Genomic DNA, 21,977 nt, shown 5'->3' on the forward strand with positions numbered 1-21,977 from the left:
ACTGTGTATGGGGTCTGACACGCGTTGCTTGTGTGTTTTCCCATAGCTCTCAATACCGTGCGCTGTCTTAAAGGCGCACGTGTCGCTGTTGTAGTGCGCAAATTTAAATTTTCTACGTCTTCTGTGTGCCTCCGTTGCGGACACATTCTCATTGTGAATGCCGACGATCTGCATAGTCTTAGCAGCGCGTGTGCATGCATTCTTGTGCGAAATTATTTATTGGTCTATGAATGTGTGTGGTGTATGTTGTACATCGGCGGCACATTTAGCCGTTGGTGCCAACACCTTGGCTGCTGTTTGTGGCCTTGATGCGTCCACCGATGTGCACGCTTCTTTAGTTCTTATTTCTTATTTTTATTATTTATTGTTTTAGATTGTGTATGGTACGTGCCCCACGTCGGAGGCACAGTCTCCCCGTTCATGCCGACGAACTGAGTGTAATACTATTGGCGGCGCACATGCAATTTTATTCTGTCAGTTTTTTTTTTTTTACTATTTTACCTACGTCTCCTGTCTACACCTGTTGGGGGATGGCTTTTACCGTTGTTGTCGACTGCATGCGTCGTTTGACGGCGCCTATGCCCTTTCGTTGTGCCACATTGCGACATGTAACTTTTATTTGTGTACAGCCTCGGCGGTTTGTTTTCACCGCTCCTGTCGATTGCCTGCGTCGACCTAGCTGTGCCGGGGCACCTCTATTTGTCTGTGTTTACATGTTGGTGTTTTCCCTGTGGCTGGTGTCTGCTAGCCTGCGGTGGATCATTTTCGCCGTTCATGTTCACATGTTGCTTTGCATTGGCGGCGTCGTTGTGACCTTTATTGTGGACCCTTATTTCGTGTGTATTCCGTGTATACTATCTGCCACCTGTCGGTATGCCATGTTCGCCGATCTTGTCCACGACACGCGTTATCTTTGCAGCGCTACTGTTTCGCTTCTTGTGAACACTGCATTTGTTGTTCCTTGCGTTGTGTATGGTTCCTGACACGCGTCGGTGGCATATTCTTACCGTCAATGTTAACAAGCTGCGTAGTCCGCATAAGGTCTTTGCCTTAAAAACTCTTTTATGTGAAACCCGTTGCCATGTCGCCTTTTTGCAAGAAGTGACACGTGAGGCTCTGATGCTTCTAACCGATCTGAGTGACTACGTTATTGTGGATAATGTGGTGTCCGACGATGTCACCGGCACTGCTATTGTAGTCTGCCCCGGCCTCACTGTCACGAATATTGAGTGTCTCCCTACTGGCCGCGCTATTGCGTGCACTATTGAAGGCGTCGTGTTTGTTAATGTTTACGCTCCTTCCGGCAGCGACTACGCGGCGCGGCGACTCTTTTATAGTCAGGAGCTGTGCGAGGTTTTGCACCGGAACTCCGCTCATATCATTTTCGGCGGTGATTTTAATGCGGTCACCGATGATCGCGACCAGGAGCCGCGCCCCAACAAGTGTCAAGAACTCCACACGCTCCTCACAAGTTTTAATCTCAAGGACACGTGGCGAATGCTCCACCCGGTTGAAACCCAATATACTTATTTTTATCCGACGGGACACAGCCGACTCGATCGGATTTATGTGTCATCGTCACTAGCAGCCTCGGTGGCTCGATCTGAGGTCAGGCCAGTTATTTTTTCAGATCACTGCAGTTATTTTTGTGAACTTTCCCTTCCACTTTCTAGGCCTTCCTATCGCAAAAATCTATGGAAGTTTAACTGCAGCCTGCTCGCCGACTCCCATTTTCAGCAGTCCTTTACTGATATGTGGCACAAACTTTTGCAGACTAAACCCGGTGATAGTAGCGTCCTCGAGTGGTGGGTTGGCGCTGCCAAACCTGCCGTCCGGACCTTTTTAATTAATTTTAGCCGCGACGCAGCGCACTGGCGTCGCTCGACGTCACAATTTTATCAGAGCTGTTTGAAGGACCTCGCCCGACAAGTTACGGCCCAGCCGCATCTTCTTCCCATTTTTAAACAATTTCAGGCCGAACTTTTGACCGATCTGCGGCGGAAGGGTAGAGGGCCGGTTACTCGGAGCCAGCCTGTGGGTGCCGTGGACGGGGAGCCGCTCTCTATATATCATCTCAACAGAGAGCGGAAGATGCGCGAACGATTGGCCTTTAATGCGTGGGTCACTCGGGATGGAATAAAAACTTCCGACAGGGTGACGATTGAGAATGAAATCCACGCACATTTTGAGTCTCTCTTTCAAGATGTTGATGTCGATTCCGCTGCGCTGCGTCGTATTTTACAGGGGGTTCCTAATGTTTTAAGCCGCACAGACCGTGTCCATCTTAATGAGGCTTTTACGTCCGACGACTTGCACGAAGCTGTCAAGCGCAGCCCTAGGGGGAAGTCTCCCGGAATGGACGGCATTCCCGCTGAATTTTATTTGCAGTTTTTTACCCTTTTACGCGATACTTTAACTGCTATCGCCAATGAAGTTCTTAATGGCGCTCCTCTACCACCTGATTTTGCAGCGGGGTGCATCACGCTCCTTCCGAAATCTAAAGCGACGCCGACTATACATACTGTTCGACCGATCACTCTGTTGAACGCGGATTATAAGATCATGGCGAGGTGCGTCGCGCACAGACTGCGGCAAGTCATGCCGCGCGTTCTCTGTGAACATCAGACGTGTGCTGTGCGTGACAGGAATATTTTTGATGCCGTTCTGGCCTATAGGGACTGTATCGGCTTTGTACGCGGCAACAGGATTCGGTCGGCAGCGATTATGTTGGTCGATTTCCAGAATGCATTTGACAGGGTTGGCCATGCCTATTTACGGCGTGTGATGGTTGCCATGGGGTTTGGCCGTAAGTTTACCCACACGGTTCAGGGTTTTTTGCGCAATGCCACATCGAGTGTCATCGTCAATGGGTCCCTCAGTCCACCTATACGTCTGACTCGCTCGGTCAGACAGGGTTGCCCATTGTCAATGACACTTTACGCTTTGGCGCTCGACCCGCTTCTGCGGTCTATCTGCAACGAGTGTCCGGGGATTCAACTTGGGGAAGATCGCCTTACTTGCCGGGCTTATGCCGACGATCTTGGGGTGTTCTTGAGTCGGCCGGCAGATGTAGATACCCTGTACTCTGTTCTCCGGCAATTTGAGAAGGCGACGGGAGCCATTGTGAATGTTCACAAGACGGTTTTGCTTCCCCTTACTCCACGGATGAGCCATGTGCGTCGACATTGGTTCAGTGTTGTGCAGCAGCACAAAGTCCTGGGGGTTATTTTATCTGATAATCCTCAGCGCATGGAGGCTCTGAATTGGCGTCCCACCTTACACAAAATTAGGGCGGTTGTCAAAATTCATGCGGCCCGGCATTTGGCGCTTTATGATAAGGTGCAGCTTATCAATACTACCATCTTAGCTCGAGCGTGGTATTTAGCACAAGTTCTCCCGGTCCCTAAGCTCCTAGACCGTGCAATTAAACAGGCCGTCTACTGGCTCCTTTGGAAAGGGGACATTTTCAAAGTCTCCTTAGCCACCTGCACCTTAAATCCAGCCGATGGGGGACTCGGTCTGGTGGATTTTTCCGCCAAATGCGCGGCGCTCCTTCTCAAACGGACTACGGCCGTGTTGGAGAAGGGCACCAGCAGTGCCACGGTCATGTTGTTCAATCAATATCGCCCACCTTCTGTAGTTGCCCCGGTCTCTGTCAGCCACATACCCTTTGCGCTGAATTACGTGCGGCGTTTTTATTTTGACAACAGCTATCTTGTGTATGGTGGCTCCAGCGGAGGCCGTGTCGGCGACATTATCCGTGCTCTGCGGGGATCACCGGCCAGAAATAAGTGGGAGTACCGCATGCCGCACACTGACTGGCGAACAGTTTGGCGAAACATCGCCACAACCGTCCTTCCTACACACGTTAGAGCGACGTGGTATAAAGTCGTCAATGGTACGATTCCTACGAATGCTAAACTGCACTCTATTCATCTGAGTCCGTCCCCCGCCTGCGAAGAGTGCCATGAAGAGGATACTATTGAACATCGCTTCGTGTGCCGTCGGTTCCGTGCTGTGTGGGACACTGCTCGGGATATGGTGCGTCTCGTCAACAGGGTGTCTACAGCGCAGGTTACCGTGGCAGCTGCAATCGTACCCGAGTGTAAGGCATTTCCGACCACCAAGCGCAACGCCACCATCTGGTTAATCGGCCATACGATTTATTCTCTATTTTTCCTCAAACTCACGGATCGTCTTGATTTTCTCACATACTTATGGGCTGAACATGGCAAGTACCGTGTTCGAACAGACTATGCTGTGACTTTTGCAAATTTTCTGCATGTCGCCTTGGCGCATGCTTTTGCTCTTTTACCGATGTCGACTTAATTAAAATTACACTATCTTGCTTAAAACTATGACGTGATAGTAAGAGACCTCGTCTTGCGATGGATGTATATTCAGTACCAGAAACGAAAAATATAACGTACATGGGAGACATTTCTCCCTTCGGAACTGCCTCGTATATGGTATAATGCGAGGATATTTTGTTTACCTTTCTTTATTTTTTATTTTTCTTATTGTTTACCACTCTGTCATGTAGTGGTTTGGGATAGTGATGCCGAGGAGAGGCGTTGCATGAAAGTGTCCCCTTTTCTTTTTTGTGGACATTTCGTTGTGTTTCATTGCTCTTACTTTGGTCAGGATTCCTGGTGTGTTTTTTTCCTTATTGCATTGCATTATTGTCTTTTTTTCTCGTCTATCCAGCGTGATCACCGCTACTCCTTTCTTCACGGTGTACCTCCGTGTTTAATTTCTGCATTGCTGGATGGCGTTTTGCTTTGTGTACTGCCTGGACCATTCCTTGACTCCTTCCAGGCGGTTATCTATCTATAAATATATCTATACTTTTTTCTTTTTCGCACTTCACGAAGCCTTCTTTCTGTTTTCCCTTCACACAACGTGTGCCTCAGAGGCAAGAGGCTCACTTTGCAACTTTCTTTCGTCAACGTTCGTTTTCGTTTCAGTTACATCTGGCACCAGCACTGGCTATAGCTGAGAAGCTCGCCGACGAAGGCGTTATTTGGAGAGCGAAAGGACGGGCTATAAGGGGAGATGGGAGGCCCTAAAAAAATACAAAAAAAAAAAAAAAAAAAAAGAAAAAAAAAAAAAATAAAAAAAAAAAGAAAAAAAAAAGAAAAAAAAAAACAAAAAAAAAAACAAAAAAAAACGAACAAAAAAAAAAAAAAAAGTTGCCAGTTTTTACGTCTCATTTTTGTGCCGCTGCTGTGTGTTCTCGTAGGGTAGGATGCAGCTCTTGTGACGCGCGTGTTGTGTAGGTATCGTGGCCGAGCGGTGTAAAGCGCTGGTTTCAGGCACCAGTCTCTTCGGAGGCGTGGGTTCCAATCCCACAGCTGCCAAACGTGTAATTGTTTCCTGTGTCGAAGACGGCTGCACTCATTGCCTGCAAAGAAAACAGCTTCTGCTTCGTGAATTGCCGTAGAACAGTGCGTGGTGCAACGACAGGATTTGTAAGCGCCTTTTGCTCTCATCATTGCTGGCGTTCGTGTCCACGAAATGCGTCCGGAGCACGCCGTTCTATAACGTGAGAGAGTGGATTTTTTTACAGTTGTCAGTTAACCGTGCCTGATTGCTGCGTTCGCTGGAAGAGCACTGCCGTCGTTATCCGGTGTGGTCTAGTGGCTAGGATACCTGGCTCTCACCCAGGAGGCCCGGGTTCGATTCCCGGTACCGGAAATGCGCGTTTTTGTTGCTCCTCTTATGCGACTTGTCTCGACTTTGCTCGACTGACGCTACGCTGACGCATGCAGAAAGCTACGTTAAGTATGATTCACGGCAACACCCGACGGCGAGAGAGATGCGGCGTGTGTCCACTTGTTGTCGAGCCACGTACCTGTAGCGAAGAGGCTTGGAGGACTGCAAGACATTGCCACGGAGGTGAATGCAGCTAACCACTGTAGTTAGTGTCCTGACAGCGCAGGCGCGTTCATTTGTTTGTATACATGTGATGGAGAACGTGTCTGACACTGCTGTGGCGTGACACTGTGGGCTGGGCTTTGCTGTGTGCCGCCACTTGCATTCCCGCCAGCTGCTTTGGCGGGCGCCTCCGTGGCCGTGATCGTCTAGTGGTTAGGACATTGCGTTGTGGCCGAAATAACCCAGGTTCGAATCCTGGTCACGGCACTTTTGAAAGTTTTGCCTTGCTGCCGTTGCTATAGAGATAGTGCACGAGTACTCGAAATTACAGTGCTCTCTTGATTTTTCACTCGTGTTCCGCAGGCCGCAGTTTGTACTACCACTTCATCACCAACATGTAATGTCGCCTCCCAGAGCGCGGACGTCCGCTGCTCTCTGCAGTCGAAAAGGGCAGTTGTTTGAAGTGCGATGGATGAGCAACCAGTGCCAGCAGAACAGGAAGCTGTGACGTGCACTGTTTCTACAAATGTTGGGAAAACTGGCGCCCAATGCAGCGCACGTAGCGTGGCCGAGCGCTCAAAAATAAAAAAGTAGTGTAGCGGTTATCGCGTCTGCTTCACACGCAGAAGGACCCCCGGTTCGATCCCGGGCGGGAACTGTATTTTCCATCCTATGTCGCATACTACTCCAGTGAGCCACGTCATGTGTGGATCTGCTGCATGGAATAAATACTACGAAAAATAGCGCTCTAAGGCACTGGTTTAAGGCACTGGTTTAAGGCACCAGTCTCTTCGTAGGCGTGGGTTCGAATCCAGGAGCTGCTGTCTCCTTATCTACGACAGCTACAGACAAGTGGCGTCGCTCCCATACGGCGGGCACGGCATTTTCTTGTTGTGGATGGCCTAAAGAGACGCTTCCAGTGGGAGAGCAGTGGACATACACGGCACAGCGATTGCCAAGACACATTTCGGAGTGATCTTTGTACTACAAAGGAAACGTTTTGCCGCTCGTGGTCCAACGGTAACGTGGCCGAGCGGTCTAAGGCGCTGGTTTTAGGCACCAGTCTCTTCGGAGGCGTGGGTTCGAATCCCACCGTTGCCAGTTTTTACGTCTCATTTTTGTGCCGCTGCTGTGTGTTCTCGTAGGGTAGGATGCAGCTCTTGTGACGCGCGTGTTGTGTAGGTATCGTGGCCGAGCGGTGTAAAGCGCTGGTTTCAGGCACCAGTCTCTTCGGAGGCGTGGGTTCCAATCCCACACCTGCCAAACGTGTAATTGTTTCCTGTGTCGAAGACGGCTGCACTCATTGCCTGCAAAGAAAACAGCTTCTGCTTCGTGAATTGCCGTAGAACAGTGCGTGGTGCAACGACAGGATTTGTAAGCGCCTTTTGCTCTCATCATTGCTGGCGTTCGTGTCCACGAAATGCGTCCGGAGCACGCCGTTCTATAACGTGAGAGAGTGGATTTTTTTACAGTTGTCAGTTAACCGTGCCTGATTGCTGCGTTCGCTGGAAGAGCACTGCCGTCGTTATCCGGTGTGGTCTAGTGGCTAGGATACCTGGCTCTCACCCAGGAGGCCCGGGTTCGATTCCCGGTACCGGAAATGCGCGTTTTTGTTGCTCCTCTTATGCGACTTGTCTCGACTTTGCTCGACTGACGCTACGCTGACGCGTGCAGAAAGCTACGTTAAGTATGATTCACGGCAACACCCGACGGCGAGAGAGATGCGGCGTGTGTCCACTTGTTGTCGAGCCACGTACCTGTAGCGAAGAGGCTTGGAGGACTGCAAGACATTGCCACGGAGGTGAATGCAGCTAACCACTGTAGTTAGTGTCCTGACAGCGCAGGCGCGTTCATTTGTTTGTATACATGTGATGGAGAACGTGTCTGACACTGCTGTGGCGTGACACTGTGGGCTGGGCTTTGCTGTGTGCCGCCACTTGCATTCCCGCCAGCTGCTTTGGCGGGCGCCTCCGTGGCCGTGATCGTCTAGTGGTTAGGACATTGCGTTGTGGCCGAAATAACCCAGGTTCGAATCCTGGTCACGGCACTTTTGAAAGTTTTGCCTTGCTGCCGTTGCTATAGAGATAGTGCACGAGTACTCGAAATTACAGTGCTCTCTTGATTTTTCACTCGTGTTCCGCAGGCCGCAGTTTGTACTACCACTTCATCACCAACATGTAATGTCGCCTCCCAGAGCGCGGACGTCCGCTGCTCTCTGCAGTCGAAAAGGGCAGTTGTTTGAAGTGCGATGGATGAGCAACCAGTGCCAGCAGAACAGGAAGCTGTGACGTGCACTGTTTCTACAAATGTTGGGAAAACTGGCGCCCAATGCAGCGCACGTAGCGTGGCCGAGCGCTCAAAAATAAAAAAGTAGTGTAGCGGTTATCGCGTCTGCTTCACACGCAGAAGGACCCCCGGTTCGATCCCGGGCGGGAACTGTATTTTCCATCCTATGTCGCATACTACTCCAGTGAGCCACGTCATGTGTGGATCTGCTGCATGGAATAAATACTACGAAAAATAGCGCTCTAAGGCACTGGTTTAAGGCACTGGTTTAAGGCACCAGTCTCTTCGTAGGCGTGGGTTCGAATCCAGGAGCTGCTGTCTCCTTATCTACGACAGCTACAGACAAGTGGCGTCGCTCCCATACGGCGGGCACGGCATTTTCTTGTTGTGGATGGCCTAAAGAGACGCTTCCAGTGGGAGAGCAGTGGACATACACGGCACAGCGATTGCCAAGACACATTTCGGAGTGATCTTTGTACTACAAAGGAAACGTTTTGCCGCTCGTGGTCCAACGGTAACGTGGCCGAGCGGTCTAAGGCGCTGGTTTTAGGCACCAGTCTCTTCGGAGGCGTGGGTTCGAATCCCACCGTTGCCAGTTTTTACGTCTCATTTTTGTGCCGCTGCTGTGTGTTCTCGTAGGGTAGGATGCAGCTCTTGTGACGCGCGTGTTGTGTAGGTATCGTGGCCGAGCGGTGTAAAGCGCTGGTTTCAGGCACCAGTCTCTTCGGAGGCGTGGGTTCCAATCCCACACCTGCCAAACGTGTAATTGTTTCCTGTGTCGAAGACGGCTGCACTCATTGCCTGCAAAGAAAACAGCTTCTGCTTCGTGAATTGCCGTAGAACAGTGCGTGGTGCAACGACAGGATTTGTAAGCGCCTTTTGCTCTCATCATTGCTGGCGTTCGTGTCCACGAAATGCGTCCGGAGCACGCCGTTCTATAACGTGAGAGAGTGGATTTTTTTACAGTTGTCAGTTAACCGTGCCTGATTGCTGCGTTCGCTGGAAGAGCACTGCCGTCGTTATCCGGTGTGGTCTAGTGGCTAGGATACCTGGCTCTCACCCAGGAGGCCCGGGTTCGATTCCCGGTACCGGAAATGCGCGTTTTTGTTGCTCCTCTTATGCGACTTGTCTCGACTTTGCTCGACTGACGCTACGCTGACGCGTGCAGAAAGCTACGTTAAGTATGATTCACGGCAACACCCGACGGCGAGAGAGATGCGGCGTGTGTCCACTTGTTGTCGAGCCACGTACCTGTAGCGAAGAGGCTTGGAGGACTGCAAGACATTGCCACGGAGGTGAATGCAGCTAACCACTGTAGTTAGTGTCCTGACAGCGCAGGCGCGTTCATTTGTTTGTATACATGTGATGGATAACGTGTCTGACACTGCTGTGGCGTGACACTGTGGGCTGGGCTTTGCTGTGTGCCGCCACTTGCATTCCCGCCAGCTGCTTTGGCGGGCGCCTCCGTGGCCGTGATCGTCTAGTGGTTAGGACATTGCGTTGTGGCCGCAATAACCCAGGTTCGAATCCTGGTCACGGCACTTTTGAAAGTTTTGCCTTGCTGCCGTTGCTATAGAGATAGTGCACGAGTACTCGAAATTACAGTGCTCTCTTGATTTTTCACTCGTGTTCCGCAGGCCGCAGTTTGTACTACCACTTCATCACCAACATGTAATGTCGCCTCCCCGAGCGCGTACGTCCGCTGCTCTCTGCAGTCGAAAAGGGCAGTTGTTTGAAGTGCGATGGATGAGCAACCAGTGCCAGCAGAACAGGAAGCTGTGACGTGCACTGTTTCTACAAATGCTGGGAAAACTGGCGCCCAATGCAGCGCACGTAGCGTGGCCGAGCGCTCAAAAATAAAAAAAAAGTAGTGTAGCGGTTATCGCGTCTGCTTCACACGCAGAAGGACCCCCGGTTCGATCCCGGGCGGGAACTGTATTTTCCATCCTATGTCGCATACTACTCCAGTGAGCCACGTCATGTGTGGATCTGCTGCATGGAAAAAATACTACGAAAAATAGCGCTCTAAGGCACTGGTTTAAGGCACTGGTTTAAGGCACCAGTCTCTTCGTAGGCGTGGGTTCGAATCCAGGAGCTGCTGTCTCCTTAACTACGACAGCTACAGACAAGTGGCGTCGCTCCCATACGGCGGGCACGGCATTTTCTTGTTGTGGATGGCCTAAAGAGACGCTTCCAGTGGGAGAGCAGTGGACATACACGGCACAGCGATTGCCAAGACACTTACATTTCGGAGTGATCTTTGTACTACAAAGGAAACGTTTTGCCGCTCGTGGTCCAACGGTAACGTGGCCGAGCGGTCTAAGGCGCTGGTTTTAGGCACCAGTCTCTTCGGAGGCGTGGGTTCGAATCCCACCGTTGCCAGTTTTTACGTCTCATTTTTGTGCCGCTGCTGTGTGTTCTCGTAGGGTAGGATGCAGCTCTTGTGACGCGCGTGTTGTGTAGGTAGCGTGGCCGAGCGGTGTAAAGGGCTGGTTTCAGGCACCAGTCTCTTCGGAGGCGTGGGTTCCAATCCCACAGCTGCCAAACGTGTAATGGTTTCCTGTGTCGAAGACGGCTGCACTCATTGCCTGCAAAGAAAACAGCTTCTGCTTCGTGAATTGCCGTAGAACAGTGCGTGGTGCAACGACAGGATTTGTAAGCGCCTTTTGCTCTCATCATTGCTGGCGATCGTGTCCACGAAATGCGTCCGGAGCACGCCGTTCTATAACGTGAGAGAGTGGATTTTTTTACAGTTGTCAGTTAACCGTGCCTGATTGCTGCGTTCGCTGGAAGAGCACTGCCGTCGTTATCCGGTGTGGTCTAGTGGCTAGGATACCTGGCTCTCACCCAGGAGGCCCGGGTTCGATTCCCGGTACCGGAAATGCGCGTTTTTGTTGCTCCTCTTATGCGACTTGTCTCGACTTTGCTCGACTGACGCTACGCTGACGCGTGCAGAAAGCTACGTTAAGTATGATTCACGGCAACACCCGACGGCGAGAGAGATGCGGCGTGTGTCCACTTGTTGTCGAGCCACGTACCTGTAGCGAAGAGGCTTGGAGGACTGCAAGACATTGCCACGGAGGTGAATGCAGCTAACCACTGTAGTTAGTGTCCTGACAGCGCAGGCGCGTTCATTTGTTTGTATACATGTGATGGAGAACGTGTCTGACACTGCTGTGGCGTGACACTGTGGGCTGGGCTTTGCTGTGTGCCGCCACTTGCATTCCCGCCAGCTGCTTCGGCGGGCGCCTCCGTGGCCGTGATCGTCTAGTGGTTAGGACATTGCGTTGTGGCCGCAATAACCCAGGTTCGAATCCTGGTCACGGCACTTTTGAAAGTTTTGCCTTGCTGCCGTTGCTATAGAGATAGTGCACGAGTACTCGAAATTACAGTGCTCTCTTGATTTTTCACTCGTGTTCCGCAGGCCGCAGTTTGTACTACCACTTCATCACCAACATGTAATGTCGCCTCCCAGAGCGCGGACGTCCGCTGCTCTCTGCAGTCGAAAATGGCAGTTGTTTGAAGTGCGATGGATGAGCAACCAGTGCCAGCAGAACAGGAAGCTGTGACGTGCACTGTTTCTACAAATGCTGGGAAAACTGGCGCCCAATGCAGCGCACGTAGCGTGGCCGAGCGCTCAAAAATAAAAAAGTAGTGTAGCGGTTATCGCGTCTGCTTCACACGCAGAAGGACCCCCAGTTCGATCCCGGGCGGGAACTGTATTTTCCATCCTATGTCGCATACTACTCCAGTGAGCCACGTCATGTGTGGATCTGCTGCATGGAAAAAATACTACGAAAAATAGCGCTCTAAGGCACTGGTTTAAGGCACTGGTTTAAGGCACCAGTCTCTTCGTAGGCGTGGGTTCGAATCCAGGAGCTGCTGTCTCCTTAACTACGACAGCTACAGACAAGTGGCGTCGCTCCCATACGGCGGGCACGGCATTTTCTTGTTGTGGATGGCCTAAAGAGACGCTTCCAGTGGGAGAGCAGTGGACATACACGGCACAGCGATTGCCAAGACACTTACATTTCGGAGTGATCTTTGTACTACAAAGGAAACGTTTTGCCGCTCGTGGTCCAACGGTAACGTGGCCGAGCGGTCTAAGGCGCTGGTTTTAGGCACCAGTCTCTTCGGAGGCGTGGGTTCGAATCCCACCGTTGCCAGTTTTAACGTCTCATTTTTGTGCCGCTGCTGTGTGTTCTCGTAGGGTAGGATGCAGCTCTTGTGACGCGCGTGTTGTGTAGGTAGCGTGGCCGAGCGGTGTAAAGCGCTGGTTTCAGGCACCAGTCTCTTCGGAGGCGTGGGTTCCAATCCCACACCTGCCAAATGTGTAATTGTTTCCTGAGTCGAAGACGGCTGCACTCATTGCCTGCAAAGAAAACAGCTTCTGCTTCGTGAATTGCCGTAGAACAGTGCGTGGTGCAACGACAGGATTTGTAAGCGCCTTTTGCTCTCATCATTGCTGGCGTTCGTGTCCACGAAATGCGTCCGGAGCACGCCGTTCTATAACGTGAGAGAGTGGATTTTTTTACAGTTGTCAGTTAACCGTGCCTGATTGCTGCGTTCGCTGGAAGAGCACTGCCGTCGTTATCCGGTGTGGTCTAGTGGCTAGGATACCTGGCTCTCACCCAGGAGGCCCGGGTTCGATTCCCGGTACCGGAAATGCGCGTTTTTGTTGCTCCTCTTATGCGACTTGTCTCGACTTTGCTCGACTGACGCTACGCTGACGCGTGCAGAAAGCTACGTTAAGTATGATTCACGGCAACACCCGACGGCGAGAGAGATGCGGCGTGTGTCCACTTGTTGTCGAGCCACGTACCTGTAGCGAAGAGGCTTGGAGGACTGCAAGACATTGCCACGGAGGTGAATGCAGCTAACCACTGTAGTTAGTGTCCTGACAGCGCAGGCGCGTTCATTTGTTTGTATACATGTGATGGAGAACGTGTCTGACACTGCTGTGGCGTGACACTGTGGGCTGGGCTTTGCTGTGTGCCGCCACTTGCATTCCCGCCAGCTGCTTTGGCGGGCGCCTCCGTGGCCGTGATCGTCTAGTGGTTAGGACATTGCGTTGTGGCCGCAATAACCCAGGTTCGAATCCTGGTCACGGCACTTTTGAAAGTTTTGCCTTGCTGCCGTTGCTATAGAGATAGTGCACGAGTACTCGAAATTACAGTGCTCTCTTGATTTTTCACTCGTGTTCCGCAGGCCGCAGTTTGTACTACCACTTCATCACCAACATGTAATGTCGCCTCCCAGAGCGCAGACGTCCGCTGCTCTCTGCAGTCGAAAAGGGCAGTTGTTTGAAGTGCGATGGATGAGCAACCAGTGCCAGCAGAACAGGAAGCTGTGACGTGCACTGTTTCTACAAATGCTGGGAAAACTGGCGCCCAATGCAGCGCACGTAGCGTGGCCGAGCGCTCAAAAATAAAAAAGTTGTGTAGCGGTTATCGCGTCTGCTTCACACGCAGAAGGACCCCCGGTTCGATCCCGGGCGGGAACTGTATTTTCCATCCTATGTCGCATACTACTCCAGTGAGCCACGTCATGTGTGGATCTGCTGCATGGAAAAAATACTACGAAAAATAGCGCTCTAAGGCACTGGTTTAAGGCACTGGTTTAAGGCACCAGTCTCTTCGTAGGCGTGGGTTCGAATCCAGGAGCTGCTGTCTCCTTATCTACGACAGCTACAGACAAGTGGCGTCGCTCCCATACGGCATTTTCTTGTTGTGGATGGCCTAAAGAGACGCTTCCAGTGGGAGAGCAGTGGACATACACGGCACAGCGATTGCCAAGACACTTACATTTCGGAGTGATCTTTGTACTACAAAGGATACGTTTTGCCGCTCGTGGTCCAACGGTAACGTGGCCGAGCGGTCTAAGGCGCTGGTTTTAGGCACCAGTCTCTTCGGAGGCGTGGGTTCGAATCCCACCGTTGCCAGTTTTTACGTCTCATTTTTGTGCCGCTGCTGTGTGTTCTCGTAGGGTAGGATGCAGCTCTTGTGACGCGCGTGTTGTGTAGGTAGCGTGGCCGAGCGGTGTAAAGCGCTGGTTTCAGGCACCAGTCTCTTCGGAGGCGTGGGTTCCAATCCCACAGCTGCCAAACGTGTAATTGTTTCCTGTGTCGAAGACGGCTGCACTCATTGCCTGCAAAGAAAACAGCTTCTGCTTCGTGAATTGCCGTAGAACAGTGCGTGGTGCAACGACAGGATTTGTAAGCGCCTTTTGCTCTCATCATTGCTGGCGTTCGTGTCCACGAAATGCGTCCGGAGCACGCCGTTCTATAACGTGAGAGTGTGGATTTTTTTACAGTTGTCAGTTAACCGTGCCTGATTGCTGCGTTCGCTGGAAGAGCACTGCCGTCGTTATCCGGTGTGGTCTAGTGGCTAGGATACCTGGCTCTCACCCAGGAGGCCCGGGTTCGATTCCCGGTACCGGAAATGCGCGTTTTTGTTGCTCCTCTTATGCGACTTGTCTCGACTTTGCTCGACTGACGCTACGCTGACGCGTGCAGAAAGCTACGTTAAGTATGATTCACGGCAACACCCGACGGCGAGAGAGATGCGGCGTGTGTCCACTTGTTGTCGAGCCACGTACCTGTAGCGAAGAGGCTTGGAGGACTGCAAGACATTGCCACGGAGGTGAATGCAGCTAACCACTGTAGTTAGTGTCCTGACAGCGCAGGCGCGTTCATTTGTTTGTATACATGTGATGGAGAACGTGTCTGACACTGCTGTGGCGTGACACTGTGGGCTGGGCTTTGCTGTGTGCCGCCACTTGCATTCCCGCCAGCTGCTTTGGCGGGCGCCTCCGTGGCCGTGATCGTCTAGTGGTTAGGACATTGCGTTGTGGCCGCAATAACCCAGGTTCGAATCCTGGTCACGGCACTTTTGAAAGTTTTGCCTTGCTGCCGTTGCTATAGAGATAGTGCACGAGTACTCGAAATTACAGTGCTCTCTTGATTTTTCACTCGTGTTCCGCAGGCCGCAGTTTGTACTACCACTTCATCACCAACATGTAATGTCGCCTCCCAGAGCGCAGACGTCCGCTGCTCTCTGCAGTCGAAAAGGGCAGTTGTTTGAAGTGCGATGGATGAGCAACCAGTGCCAGCAGAACAGGAAGCTGTGACGTGCACTGTTTCTACAAATGCTGGGAAAACTGGCGCCCAATGCAGCGCACGTAGCGTGGCCGAGCGCTCAAAAATAAAAAAGTTGTGTAGCGGTTATCGCGTCTGCTTCACACGCAGAAGGACCCCCGGTTCGATCCCGGGCGGGAACTGTATTTTCCATCCTATGTCGCATACTACTCCAGTGAGCCACGTCATGTGTGGATCTGCTGCATGGAAAAAATACTACGAAAAATAGCGCTCTAAGGCACTGGTTTAAGGCACTGGTTTAAGGCACCAGTCTCTTCGTAGGCGTGGGTTCGAATCCAGGAGCTGCTGTCTCCTTATCTACGACAGCTACAGACAAGTGGCGTCGCTCCCATACGGCATTTTCTTGTTGTGGATGGCCTAAAGAGACGCTTCCAGTGGGAGAGCAGTGGACATACACGGCACAGCGATTGCCAAGACACTTACATTTCGGAGTGATCTTTGTACTACAAAGGATACGTTTTGCCGCTCGTGGTCCAACGGTAACGTGGCCGAGCGGTCTAAGGCGCTGGTTTTAGGCACCAGTCTCTTCGGAGGCGTGGGTTCGAATCCCACCGTTGCCAGTTTTTACGTCTCATTTTTGTGCCGCTGCTGTGTGTTCTCGTAGGGTAGGATGCAGCTCTTGTGACGCGCGTGTTGTGTAGGTAGCGTGGCCGAGCGGTGTAAAGCGCTGGTTTCAGGCACCAGTCTCTTCGGAGGCGTGGGTTCCAATCCCACAGCTGCCAAACGTGTAATTGTTTCCTGTGTCGAAGACGGCTGCACTCATTGCCTGCAAAGAAAACAGCTTCTGCTTCGTGAATTGCCGTAGAACAGTGCGTGGTGCAACGACAGGATTTGTAAGCGCCTTTTGCTCTCATCATTGCTGGCGTTCGTGTCCACGAAATGCGTCCGGAGCACGCCGTTCTATAACGTGAGAGAGTGGATTTTTTTACAGTTGTCAGTTAACCGTGCCTGATTGCTGCGTTCGCTGGAAGAGCACTGCCGTCGTTATCCGGTGTGGTCTAGTGGCTAGGATACCTGGCTCTCACCCAGGAGGCCCGGGTTCGATTCCCGGTACCGGAAATGCGCGTTTTTGTTGCTCCTCTTATGCGACTTGTCTCGACTTTGCTCGACTGACGCTACGCTGACGCGTGCAGAAAGCTACGTTAAGTATGATTCACGGCAACACCCGACGGCGAGAGAGATGCGGCGTGTGTCCACTTGTTGTCGAGCCACGTACCTGTAGCGAAGAGGCTTGGAGGACTGCAAGACATTGCCACGGAGGTGAATGCAGCTAACCACTGTAGTTAGTGTCCTGACAGCGCAGGCGCGTTCATTTGTTTGTATACATGTGATGGAGAACGTGTCTGACACTGCTGTGGCGTGACACTGTGGGCTGGGCTTTGCTGTGTGCCGCCACTTGCATTCCCGCCAGCTGCTTTGGCGGGCGCCTCCGTGGCCGTGATCGTCTAGTGGTTAGGACATTGCGTTGTGGCCGCAATAACCCAGGTTCGAATCCTGGTCACGGCACTTTTGAAAGTTTTGCCTTGCTGCCGTTGCTATAGAGATAGTGCACGAGTACTCGAAATTACAGTGCTCTCTTGATTTTTCACTCGTGTTCCGCAGGCCACAGTTTGTACTACCACTTCATCACCAACATGTAATGTCACCTCCCAGAGCGCGGACGTCCGCTGCTCTCTGCAGTCGAAAAGGGCAGTTGTTTGAAGTGCGATGGATGAGCAACCAGTGCCAGCAGAACAGGAAGCTGTGACGTGCACTGTTTCTACAAATGCTGGGAAAACTGGCGCCCAATGCAGCGCACGTAGCGTGGCCGAGCGCTCAAAAATAAAAAAGTAGTGTAGCGGTTATCGCGTCTGCTTCACACGCAGAAGGACCCCCGGTTCGATCCCGGGCGGGAACTGTATTTTCCATCCTATGTCGCATACTACTCCAGTGAGCCACGTCATGTGTGGATCTGCTGCATGGAAAAAATACAACGAAAAATAGCGCTCTAAGGCACTGGTTTAAGGCACTGGTCTCTTCGTAGGCGTGGGTTCGAATCCAGGAGCTGCTGTCTCCTTATCTACGACAGCTACAGACAAGTGGCGTCGCTCCCATACGGCGGGCACGGCATTTTCTTGTTGTGGATGGCCTAAAGAGACGCTTCCAGTGGGAGAGCAGTGGACATACACGGCACAGCGATTGCCAAGACACTTACATTTCGGAGTGATATTTGTACTACAAAGGAAACGTTTTGCCGCTCGTGGTCCAACGGTAACGTGGCCGAGCGGTCTAAGGCGCTGGTTTTAGGCACCAGTCTCTTCGGAGGCGTGGGTTCGAATCCCACCGTTGCCAGTTTTTACGTCTCATTTTTGTGCCGCTGCTGTGTGTTCTCGTAGGGTAGGATGCAGCTCTTGTGACGCGCGTGTTGTGTAGGTAGCGTGGCCGAGCGGTGTAAAGCGCTGGTTTCAGGCACCAGTCTCTTCGGAGGCGTGGGTTCCAATCCCACAGCTGCCAAACGTGTAATTGTTTCCTGTGTCGAAGACGGCTGCACTCATTGCCTGCAAAGAAAACAGCTTCTGCTTCGTGAATTGCCGTAGAACAGTGCGTGGTGCAACGACAGGATTTGTAAGCGCCTTTTGCTCTCATCATTGCTGGCGTTCGTGTCCACGAAATGCGTCCGGAGCACGCCGTTCTATAACGTGAGAGAGTGGATTTTTTTACAGTTGTCAGTTAACCGTGCCTGATTGCTGCGTTCGCTGGAAGAGCACTGCCGTCGTTATCCGGTGTGGTCTAGTGGCTAGGATACCTGGCTCTCACCCAGGAGGCCCGGGTTCGATTCCCGGTACCGGAAATGCGCGTTTTTGTTGCTCCTCTTATGCGACTTGTCTCGACTTTGCTCGACTGACGCTACGCTGACGCGTGCAGAAAGCTACGTTAAGTATGATTCACGGCAACACCCGACGGCGAGAGAGATGCGGCGTGTGTCCACTTGTTGTCGAGCCACGTACCTGTAGCGAAGAGGCTTGGAGGACTGCAAGACATTGCCACGGAGGTGAATGCAGCTAACCACTGTAGTTAGTGTCCTGACAGCGCAGGCGCGTTCATTTGTTTGTATACATGTGATGGAGAACGTGTCTGACACTGCTGTGGCGTGACACTGTGGGCTGGGCTTTGCTGTGTGCCGCCACTTGCATTCCCGCCAGCTGCTTTGGCGGGCGCCTCCGTGGCCGTGATCGTCTAGTGGTTAGGACATTGCGTTGTGGCCGCAATAACCCAGGTTCGAATCCTGGTCACGGCACTTTTGAAAGTTTTGCCTTGCTGCCGTTGCTATAGAGATAGTGCACGAGTACTCGAAATTACAGTGCTCTCTTGATTTTTCACTCGTGTTCCACAGGCCGCAGTTTGTACTACCACTTCATCACCAACATGTAATGTCGCCTCCCAGAGCGCGGACGTCCGCTGCTCTCTGCAGTCGAAAAGGGCAGTTGTTTGAAGTGCGATGGATGAGCAACCAGTGCCAGCAGAACAGGAAGCTGTGACGTGCACTGTTTCTACAAATGCTGGGAAAACTGGCGCCCAATGCAGCGCACGTAGCGTGGCCGAGCGCTCAAAAATAAGAAAGTAGTGTAGCGGTTATCGCGTCTGCTTCACACGCAGAAGGACCCCCGGTTCGATCCCGGGCGGGAACTGTATTTTCCATCCTATGTCGCATACTACTCCAGTGAGCCACGTCATGTGTGGATCTGCTGCATGGAAAAAATACAACGAAAAATAGCGCTCTAAGGCACTGGTTTAAGGCACTGGTCTCTTCGTAGGCGTGGGTTCGAATCCAGGAGCTGCTGTCTCCTTATCTACGACAGCTACAGACAAGTGGCGTCGCTCCCATACGGCGGGCACGGCATTTTCTTGTTGTGGATGGCCTAAAGAGACGCTTCCAGTGGGAGAGCAGTGGACATACACGGCACAGCGATTGCCAAGACACTTACATTTCGGAGTGATCTTTGTACTACAAAGGAAACGTTTTGCCGCTCGTGGTCCAACGGTAACGTGGCCGAGCGGTCTAAGGCGCTGGTTTTAGGCACCAGTCTCTTCGGAGGCGTGGGTTCGAATCCCACCGTTGCCAGTTTTTACGTCTCATTTTTGTGCCGCTGCTGTGTGTTCTCGTAGGGTAGGATGCAGCTCTTGTGACGCGCGTGTTGTGTAGGTAGCGTGGCCGAGCGGTGTAAAGCGCTGGTTTCAGGCACCAGTCTCTTCGGAGGCGTGGGTTCCAATCCCACAGCTGCCAAACGTGTAATTGTTTCCTGTGTCGAAGACGGCTGCACTCATTGCCTGCAAAGAAAACAGCTTCTGCTTCGTGAATTGCCGTAGAACAGTGCGTGGTGCAACGACAGGATTTGTAAGCGCCTTTTGCTCTCATCATTGCTGGCGTTCGTGTCCACGAAATGCGTCCGGAGCACGCCGTTCTACAACGTGAGAGAGTGGATTTTTTTACAGTTGTCAGTTAACCGTGCCTGATTGCTGCGTTCGCTGGAAGAGCACTGCCGTCGTTATCCGGTGTGGTCTAGTGGCTAGGATACCTGGCTCTCACCCAGGAGGCCAGCGTTCGATTCCCGGTACCGGAAATGCGCGTTTTTGTTGCTCCTCTTATGCGACTTGTCTCGACTTTGCTCGACTGACGCTACGCTGACGCGTGCAGAAAGCTACGTTAGGTATGATTCACGGCAACACCCGACGGCGAGAGAGATGCGGCGTGTGTCCACTTGTTGTCGAGCCACGTACCTGTAGCGAAGAGGCTTGGAGGACTGCAAGACATTGCCACGGAGGTGAATGCAGCTAACCACTGTAGTTAGTGTCCTGACAGCGCAGGCGCGTTCATTTGTTTGTATACATGTGATGGAGAACGTGTCTGACACTGCTGTGGCGTGACACTGTGGGCTGGGCTTTGCTGTGTGCCGCCACTTGCATTCCCGCCAGCTGCTTTGGCGGGCGCCTCCGTGGCCGTGATCGTCTAGTGGTTAGGACATTGCGTTGTGGCCGCAATAACCCAGGTTCGAATCCTGGTCACGGCACTTTTGAAAGTTTTGCCTTGCTGCCGTTGCTATAGAGATAGTGCACGAGTACTCGAAATTACAGTGCTCTCTTGATTTTTCACTCGTGTTCCGCAGGCCGCAGTTTGTACTACCACTTCATCACCAACATGTAATGTCGCCTCCCAGAGCGCGGACGTCCGCTGCTCTCTGCAGTCGAAAAGGGCAGTTGTTTGAAGTGCGATGGATGAGCAACCAGTGCCAGCAGAACAGGAAGCTGTGACGTGCACTGTTTCTACAAATGCTGGGAAAACTGGCGCCCAATGCAGCGCACGTAGCGTGGCCGAGCGCTCAAAAATAAAAAAGTAGTGTAGCGGTTATCGCGTCTGCTTCACACGCAGAAGGACCCCCGGTTCGATCCCGGGCGGGAACTGTATTTTCCATCCTATGTCGCATACTACTCCAGTGAGCCACGTCATGTGTGGATCTGCTCCATGGAAAAAATACAACGAAAAATAGCGCTCTAAGGCACTGGTTTAAGGCACTGGTCTCTTCGTAGGCGTGGGTTCGAATCCAGGAGCTGCTGTCTCCTTATCTACGACAGCTACAGACAAGTGGCGTCGCTCCCATACGGCGGGCACGGCATTTTCTTGTTGTGGATGGCCTAAAGAGACGCTTCCAGTGGGAGAGCAGTGGACATACACGGCACAGCGATTGCCAAGACACTTACATTTCGGAGTGATCTTTGTACTACAAAGGAAACGTTTTGCCGCTCGTGGTCCAACGGTAACGTGGCCGAGCGGTCTAAGGCGCTGGTTTCAGGCACCAGTCTCTTCGGAGGCGTGGGTTCGAATCCCACCGTTGCCAGTTTTTACGTCTCATTTTTGTGCCGCTGCTGTGTGTTCTCGTAGGGTAGGATGCAGCTCTTGTGACGCGCGTGTTGTGTAGGTAGCGTGGCCGAGCGGTGTAAAGCGCTGGTTTCAGGCACCAGTCTCTTCGGAGGCGTGGGTTCCAATCCCACAGCTGCCAAACGTGTAATTGTTTCCTGTGTCGAAGACGGCTGCACTCATTGCCTGCAAAGAAAACAGCTTCTGCTTCGTGAATTGCCGTAGAACAGTGCGTGGTGCAACGACAGGATTTGTAAGCGCCTTTTGCTCTCATCATTGCTGGCGTTCGTGTCCACGAAATGCGTCCGGAGCACGCTGTTCTATAACGTGAGAGAGTGGATTTTTTTACAGTTGTCAGTTAACCGTGCCTGATTGCTGCGTTCGCTGGAAGAGCACTGCCGTCGTTATCCGGTGTGGTCTAGTGGCTAGGATACCTGGCTCTCACCCAGGAGGCCCGGGTTCGATTCCCGGTACCGGAAATGCGCGTTTTTGTTGCTCCTCTTATGCGACTTGTCTCGACTTTGCTCGACTGACGCTACGCTGACGCGTGCAGAAAGCTACGTTAAGTATGATTCACGGCAACACCCGACGGCGAGAGAGATGCGGCGTGTGTCCACTTGTTGTCGAGCCACGTACCTGTAGCGAAGAGGCTTGGAGGACTGCAAGACATTGCCACGGAGGTGAATGCAGCTAACCACTGTAGTTAGTGTCCTGACAGCGCAGGCGCGTTCATTTGTTTGTATACATGTGATGGAGAACGTGTCT

At 52.2% G+C, this 21,977-nt stretch overlaps 28 non-coding genes across 28 annotated transcripts; all 28 read left to right on the forward strand.

Moving 5' to 3' along the window:
• The first annotated feature begins 5,625 nt into the window (after window positions 1-5,625).
• On the forward strand, window positions 5,626-5,697 carry Trnae-cuc (transfer RNA glutamic acid (anticodon CUC)). Its single transcript has one exon. It is a non-coding gene; the product is annotated as a tRNA-Glu (tRNA).
• A 375-nt stretch (window positions 5,698-6,072) lies between these two features.
• On the forward strand, window positions 6,073-6,144 carry Trnah-gug (transfer RNA histidin (anticodon GUG)). The gene has a single exon. It is a non-coding gene; the product is annotated as a tRNA-His (tRNA).
• Window positions 6,145-6,896: 752 nt separating this feature from the next.
• On the forward strand, window positions 6,897-6,978 carry Trnal-uag (transfer RNA leucine (anticodon UAG)). The gene has a single exon. It is a non-coding gene; the product is annotated as a tRNA-Leu (tRNA).
• Window positions 6,979-7,405: 427 nt separating this feature from the next.
• Window positions 7,406-7,477, forward strand: Trnae-cuc (transfer RNA glutamic acid (anticodon CUC)). The gene has a single exon. It is a non-coding gene; the product is annotated as a tRNA-Glu (tRNA).
• Window positions 7,478-7,852: 375 nt separating this feature from the next.
• Trnah-gug (transfer RNA histidin (anticodon GUG)) lies at window positions 7,853-7,924 on the forward strand. Its single transcript has one exon. It is a non-coding gene; the product is annotated as a tRNA-His (tRNA).
• A 752-nt stretch (window positions 7,925-8,676) lies between these two features.
• Window positions 8,677-8,758, forward strand: Trnal-uag (transfer RNA leucine (anticodon UAG)). The gene has a single exon. It is a non-coding gene; the product is annotated as a tRNA-Leu (tRNA).
• A 427-nt stretch (window positions 8,759-9,185) lies between these two features.
• Trnae-cuc (transfer RNA glutamic acid (anticodon CUC)) lies at window positions 9,186-9,257 on the forward strand. Its single transcript has one exon. It is a non-coding gene; the product is annotated as a tRNA-Glu (tRNA).
• Window positions 9,258-9,632: 375 nt separating this feature from the next.
• On the forward strand, window positions 9,633-9,704 carry Trnah-gug (transfer RNA histidin (anticodon GUG)). Its single transcript has one exon. It is a non-coding gene; the product is annotated as a tRNA-His (tRNA).
• A 759-nt stretch (window positions 9,705-10,463) lies between these two features.
• Trnal-uag (transfer RNA leucine (anticodon UAG)) lies at window positions 10,464-10,545 on the forward strand. Its single transcript has one exon. It is a non-coding gene; the product is annotated as a tRNA-Leu (tRNA).
• A 427-nt stretch (window positions 10,546-10,972) lies between these two features.
• On the forward strand, window positions 10,973-11,044 carry Trnae-cuc (transfer RNA glutamic acid (anticodon CUC)). The gene has a single exon. It is a non-coding gene; the product is annotated as a tRNA-Glu (tRNA).
• Window positions 11,045-11,419: 375 nt separating this feature from the next.
• Trnah-gug (transfer RNA histidin (anticodon GUG)) lies at window positions 11,420-11,491 on the forward strand. The gene has a single exon. It is a non-coding gene; the product is annotated as a tRNA-His (tRNA).
• Window positions 11,492-12,247: 756 nt separating this feature from the next.
• On the forward strand, window positions 12,248-12,329 carry Trnal-uag (transfer RNA leucine (anticodon UAG)). The gene has a single exon. It is a non-coding gene; the product is annotated as a tRNA-Leu (tRNA).
• Window positions 12,330-12,756: 427 nt separating this feature from the next.
• Window positions 12,757-12,828, forward strand: Trnae-cuc (transfer RNA glutamic acid (anticodon CUC)). The gene has a single exon. It is a non-coding gene; the product is annotated as a tRNA-Glu (tRNA).
• Window positions 12,829-13,203: 375 nt separating this feature from the next.
• Trnah-gug (transfer RNA histidin (anticodon GUG)) lies at window positions 13,204-13,275 on the forward strand. The gene has a single exon. It is a non-coding gene; the product is annotated as a tRNA-His (tRNA).
• Window positions 13,276-14,022: 747 nt separating this feature from the next.
• Window positions 14,023-14,104, forward strand: Trnal-uag (transfer RNA leucine (anticodon UAG)). The gene has a single exon. It is a non-coding gene; the product is annotated as a tRNA-Leu (tRNA).
• A 427-nt stretch (window positions 14,105-14,531) lies between these two features.
• On the forward strand, window positions 14,532-14,603 carry Trnae-cuc (transfer RNA glutamic acid (anticodon CUC)). Its single transcript has one exon. It is a non-coding gene; the product is annotated as a tRNA-Glu (tRNA).
• Window positions 14,604-14,978: 375 nt separating this feature from the next.
• On the forward strand, window positions 14,979-15,050 carry Trnah-gug (transfer RNA histidin (anticodon GUG)). Its single transcript has one exon. It is a non-coding gene; the product is annotated as a tRNA-His (tRNA).
• Window positions 15,051-15,797: 747 nt separating this feature from the next.
• Trnal-uag (transfer RNA leucine (anticodon UAG)) lies at window positions 15,798-15,879 on the forward strand. The gene has a single exon. It is a non-coding gene; the product is annotated as a tRNA-Leu (tRNA).
• Window positions 15,880-16,306: 427 nt separating this feature from the next.
• On the forward strand, window positions 16,307-16,378 carry Trnae-cuc (transfer RNA glutamic acid (anticodon CUC)). Its single transcript has one exon. It is a non-coding gene; the product is annotated as a tRNA-Glu (tRNA).
• Window positions 16,379-16,753: 375 nt separating this feature from the next.
• Window positions 16,754-16,825, forward strand: Trnah-gug (transfer RNA histidin (anticodon GUG)). Its single transcript has one exon. It is a non-coding gene; the product is annotated as a tRNA-His (tRNA).
• A 743-nt stretch (window positions 16,826-17,568) lies between these two features.
• On the forward strand, window positions 17,569-17,650 carry Trnal-uag (transfer RNA leucine (anticodon UAG)). Its single transcript has one exon. It is a non-coding gene; the product is annotated as a tRNA-Leu (tRNA).
• Window positions 17,651-18,077: 427 nt separating this feature from the next.
• Trnae-cuc (transfer RNA glutamic acid (anticodon CUC)) lies at window positions 18,078-18,149 on the forward strand. Its single transcript has one exon. It is a non-coding gene; the product is annotated as a tRNA-Glu (tRNA).
• Window positions 18,150-18,524: 375 nt separating this feature from the next.
• Trnah-gug (transfer RNA histidin (anticodon GUG)) lies at window positions 18,525-18,596 on the forward strand. Its single transcript has one exon. It is a non-coding gene; the product is annotated as a tRNA-His (tRNA).
• Window positions 18,597-19,339: 743 nt separating this feature from the next.
• Window positions 19,340-19,421, forward strand: Trnal-uag (transfer RNA leucine (anticodon UAG)). Its single transcript has one exon. It is a non-coding gene; the product is annotated as a tRNA-Leu (tRNA).
• Window positions 19,422-19,848: 427 nt separating this feature from the next.
• Window positions 19,849-19,920, forward strand: Trnae-cuc (transfer RNA glutamic acid (anticodon CUC)). Its single transcript has one exon. It is a non-coding gene; the product is annotated as a tRNA-Glu (tRNA).
• A 375-nt stretch (window positions 19,921-20,295) lies between these two features.
• Window positions 20,296-20,367, forward strand: Trnah-gug (transfer RNA histidin (anticodon GUG)). The gene has a single exon. It is a non-coding gene; the product is annotated as a tRNA-His (tRNA).
• A 743-nt stretch (window positions 20,368-21,110) lies between these two features.
• Window positions 21,111-21,192, forward strand: Trnal-cag (transfer RNA leucine (anticodon CAG)). Its single transcript has one exon. It is a non-coding gene; the product is annotated as a tRNA-Leu (tRNA).
• Window positions 21,193-21,619: 427 nt separating this feature from the next.
• On the forward strand, window positions 21,620-21,691 carry Trnae-cuc (transfer RNA glutamic acid (anticodon CUC)). The gene has a single exon. It is a non-coding gene; the product is annotated as a tRNA-Glu (tRNA).
• Window positions 21,692-21,977: the final 286 nt, after the last annotated feature.

The sequence above is a fragment of the Schistocerca cancellata genome, chromosome 1 (genome assembly GCF_023864275.1).
Source record: "Schistocerca cancellata isolate TAMUIC-IGC-003103 chromosome 1, iqSchCanc2.1, whole genome shotgun sequence".
NCBI lineage: Eukaryota > Metazoa > Arthropoda > Insecta > Orthoptera > Acrididae > Schistocerca > Schistocerca cancellata.